Source organism: Myotis brandtii, unplaced genomic scaffold, assembly GCF_000412655.1.
Source record: "Myotis brandtii unplaced genomic scaffold, ASM41265v1 scaffold174, whole genome shotgun sequence".
Classification (NCBI taxonomy): domain Eukaryota; kingdom Metazoa; phylum Chordata; class Mammalia; order Chiroptera; family Vespertilionidae; genus Myotis; species Myotis brandtii.
The window spans coordinates 2,194,382-2,199,623 of NW_005356437.1; positions in this window are offsets into that span (position 1 = coordinate 2,194,382).

The following is a 5,242-nucleotide window of genomic DNA, read 5'->3' on the forward strand; positions in this document are numbered from 1 at the left end:
GCCCATTGGCCTTAGACTCTACCTTTTATCTATTTCCTACGGTGTGGGGTTTTCTTTTAAACAAGGGACAAGTCCACATTCTATAACTAGAGATGTTGCAAAATGCAAATACTGGTGCAAAGGTAGCAGTATTGACGTAAAGTGTAAATAGGCCACATAGTACAAAGGGAAGAGTTCTGACTTTGTTGAGTCAGAACTGATTTCAAAGCTGGCTCTGCCAGATGTGAGCTGTGTGGCCTTAGGCTTGTTGGTTTGTCTCTCTGAACCTCAAATTCCTCATCTGCAAAGTGGAAGGTATGCTACCTACCTCTAGGATAAACAGAAAAACTACATGAGAAGTACACAGAAGTGCCCAACACAGTGCCTGGCACACAGTATATGCTGAACCAATGATAATTATTCTTTTTATGACCATAACAACTCCTCAATATTTTTGAGTTCCCCAAATGTGTAATCATACAGGACAAATAGCAACTGTTATTTGCTGACTTCAGCTTCATCATTTGGTGGCTTTGTAATTTTAGGTATAACCTTTACCCTCTTAGCCTTATATCCCTCACTTTGAAGCCAGACCACTGTATCAAGTGAAATAATGTATGTGAAAGGGCGTGTAACATGGAAAAGTCTGTCAATCTGCAATCGGGGTGGATGTTTGAAAGTGGAGGGTTATACAGAAGTATTATTAGTTTAGGATTAAAACATTATTGACCAAAGTACTAATTACAGGTTATCGAATGTTGATGGCAGAATCTTGCTGGAGTTGTAAAGAAATTTCACCTGAATGCTGTATCTCTACTAATGTGTATATGTGTAAATAGACACGCATTTTATAGATATGTGTAATAATATGTTGTATGATGACATTAGTTTAATTATGCTTCACATAAATTCAGCAAGAAGCTTGTCCTTTGTTTTGAAGCACTTCGTAGTATTACCCTCAGGTCAATCTGGGAATAAATGCTGCTGTACATGTGGATTCACATAAACAAAACATGACACTGAGTTGGGTCACCAAACACCCAGATGGAGCCTGAGGTCACACTAGGGCCTGAAGGCAGTATGTCCCTGAACAGGGGATCTGAATTTTCCAGAACTTGTATGCAAGCATTACACAGACATAGGCTTCCTCTGAGGTGGCCGGGCAACAAATATGAAAAAGCTACTCACAAGGTTCCCCAGGCAAATAAGTTCAGAAATAGGCTCGGCAGGGTGGAAAGCTCTTTGAAGTTGTCTGGGCAGCTGCTGGTGGCTATTGCATCTGCTCTGGGGCCTGGCAGCCCCGCTCCTCCTGAAAGGTACTGTCACCTTCACAGTATGCCTTCTGTCTTCCACCCCCTCCTTCAGCTGAAACAGTGTTCTCAGTGTTCATCTGCTTGCCACAAATTCTTGGGCTGTGTTTTACTAGAAAATTCTCTTCCCTCCAGAGAATTTGCCAATATGGCCTTGCATACAGAGCAGGTTAGGATGCCAGTAAATGCAAAAGGAAAAATAAAGGTTGTTTTTATGAAGCTATTGGCCAATTGGATATAGTTAGCAGCTATCAAGCCCTTAATTTTCATTAAATATGAAAATTAATTAAATTTAATTTGATGAATAAGAATAATCACTTCAAATAGGATACTGTGATAAATAACCCCTTATATAAGAACAACAATAATTTTAATGCTACAGGTGAGAATTGCTGAAATGCAAAAAATAAAAATACAATTAAATCCAAGTGTACGAAGCGAATGGTACAAATGATAATGAAGCCCTGCTCTGAAGGCCCCACCAGCAGGACTCCTGCTTCTCACATTGCAGCCAAATGGGAGTGCTGTGATCACCAGAGGTACATACTTCCCCTCTGAGTATTCATTTCCAAATGCTGCTGTAACAAATTACCACAAACCTAGTGGCTTCAAACACCTTTTTGTTCTCTTTTGGTCTGTACATCAGAAGTTTGATATGGGTCTCACTGACTATAATCAAGGTGTCAGCAGGACTGTGTTACTTTTGGAGACATTAGGGGAGAATCCATTTCCTTGCCTTTTCTAGCTCTTAGAAGTCACCTACATTCCTGGCTTACGGTCCCCTCCTGCATCTTCAAAGCCAGTGAAGTAACAGCTTTAAATCTCTCACTCTGACCCTTGCTTCCAGTTTGGCTTACGTGCACTTAGAGTCTATACATTTGTCCAAATTCATAGAACGTACAGCACCAACAGTGAACCCTAAGGTGAACAGTGGACTGGGCGGGGGGTGGGGGGGTTAATGATGTGTCATTGAAGGTTCATCAGCTGTAACACATGAACCATCCTGGTAGGGGATGTTAACAGTGGGGGAGGCTGTGCATATCTGGAGGAAGGAAATACATGAGAAATCTCTGTACTTTGGCTCAATTTTGCTGTGAACTTAAAATGGCTTTTTAAAATAAAATCTCTTTTTAAAGTCTTTTAAGAGAAGAATTATGTGAGCGATGTGCTTGAAAAAGTTGGGAACCACTGCGCTTGAGAGAAGAGACGCTAATTTATTTCAACTTTATGTTCTGAGCGTCATACAAATGCCTGCCTATGGTGGGAGCTAAATGCATGACCAAAGACCGGAAGGAGACCAGGGTGCGGTCAGGTTTCCTGCAGCTCCCAGTCGCCCCGCAGTGACAGTGTCTGCTTTTGCAGTGTTATGGCTCCTCCTGTAGCCCAGGAGCATAAAGGGGGAAGGAAACTAGCATTGTTCAGCTCTGTGCCAAGTACTTCTGTATTGTCCCACTTCATGCTTACAATAACTCTACAAGGTAAATGCTAACAGTTCCATTTTTAAATTAGAAGAATGGGCTCTACACAGCTAAATAACTTGCTGAGCTATAGGCTGAGGGGCCGCAATTCAAATCCAAGTTTGTGTGAATCCAAAGCCCAGGCCAGGCTTCCTCCTCAGGTGACAAGAGTAGACGACAGCAGTTCTTTGTGAGTGTTCTGAGTTCTGGGTGTGGAAAATGATGCAGAAAAATGAGCCTGCAAACCAGGAGAGGTCCAAAGGGAGGATTCACTGTTGAAGTAGGTTTATAGCTGTTCAAATGGAAAATAATATAATAATTAATAAGTAATAATTCACGAATAAACTGCGTACTCACAATTGTAAACCTACTTTTGCCCCACCATGTATTCATATGAAAGACTGGTTGTCCCTGAAGGAATTTTCAACCGTTGTAAGATGCCAGTGGTCTCTGTGGGCCCTCCCCAGAAAGGGGAGCCACGGCTCAGGCCACCAGACTCAACCAAGAAGTGCTGGAGCAGAGAGAGGCCAGCAGAGGGCGCTGTGCAGGCATGTTGGTCAAGTCTTTTTTTCCAAGGCCCCTGCCCAAGACACCCAGAGTAGGTGCCTAGGACTAAAGCAGGGATGGAGAAATGTCTTTTTGAACTAAATTGGTTTCCTTACCTTGAGAAAATGTAGCCCAGAGAATTTTTTCAGAAATATTGGGGAGTGAAGGTTGCCTCTTGCAAAATTACTAACTGTTGTGGTTTCTTTTTCTTACATAAAACTTCCTTTTGCCCCAGTAGGTGTGAAGAGGCAGTGCTAAAAGTGGATATAGCAGCAAAAGTAAGTATGTGCAGTCCTAGATCTGTCTCATATGAGAGGTATGGGTTTGCTCTGAGCCTCTTTTTTTTGTCTTCTGGAAGCTGGAGATCAAAGGCTTTATCTTACAGGTCTGTTCTGGAGAATAAAGAGAGTGCACTGAACTGGTACATAAGTACATGATGTCACACAATTTGCAATCATTTTGGTCTTGCGTCCCCTTTATGCTCTTAGAAATTATTGAAGACTCAAAGAACTTTTGTTGATATGGGTTCCATCAATCAATATCTACCACATTAAAAACTAAAATTTATTTTTCAATTAAATTTTTATTAAACTATTTATGTTAGAAAATAACAAGCCTATCATATGCAAATTTTAAAAACATGTTTTTATGAAAAATAATTACATTTTCAAATTTTAAAAGTTAGAAGAGTGACAGTGTTTTTCATTTTGCAAACCTATTCTGTGTTCAGACTATTGTGACTTCATACATCATGTAGCCTGTGAAAACTCGTGAAAGAATGGGAGTGAAACACAAATAACATCTTGATGTTCTATGAAAATTATTTTGATCTAGGCACTCAATAAGTGATAGCGATTACATTGTTCCCTGAGCAAGTTTATCCCAAATTCCTGGCAGCAACTCTAGCTTATAACAAAAGATGCTCTAGGACAGTGGTTCTCAACCTTCCTAATGCCGTGACCCTTTAATACAGTTCCTCATGTTGTGGTGACCCCAACCATAAAATTTTTTTCGTTGCTACTTCATAACTGTAATTTTGCTACTGTTATGAATCGTAATGTAAATATCTGATATGCAGGACGTATTTTCATTGTTACAAATTGAATATAATTAAAGCATAGTGATTAATCACAAAAACAATATGTAATTATATATGTGTTTTCCGATGGTCTTAGGCAACCCCTGTGAAAGGGTCATTCGACCCCAAAGGGGTCGCGACCCACAGGTTGAGAACCATTGCTCTACGAGGTAACCTTTGGAGAGAGTGTCTGACTGGAGGGTTATGAGAAGTTTTACTCAGCATGCAAAGAACTTGATGAGGAATCAAGTAATTGATGAAATGATGCAGACATGCACAGCTGGAGCAGGCCTGAGCTTGTGGATCTTAGTGTATGCCAAGGTAATATCTATCTTGAACATAAAAAATCAAGTCACGCAGACAGCAATTGGTTAACCAAATATTTTATTAAAAAACTAGAGCCTGGTGCATGAAATTCATTGCTGGGAAGGGTCCCTCAGTCCGGCCTATACCCTCTCACAATCTGGGACCCCTTGGGGGGATGTCCAACTGCTGGTTTAGGCCTGCAGGGATTGGACCTAACCGGCAGTTGGACATCCCTCTCACAATCCGGGACCACTGGCTCGCCTGCCTGCCTGATCACCCCTAAACACTCTGCCTGCCTGCTTCATCATCCCTAACCATTTGCCTGCCTGCTCGATTGCTCCTAACCACTCTGCCTGCCTGCCTGATCACCCCTAACCGCCTTTGCCTGCCTGCTTGATCGCCCCTAACCACTCTACCTGCCTGCATGATCGCCCCTAACTGCCTCTGCCTCGGCCTCCATTGTCATGGCTTCATCCAGAATGACGTCTAGAAGGTGGTTTGGCTGTCCAGTCTAATTAGCATATTATACTTTTATTATTATAGACTAGAGGCCCGGTGCACAAAAA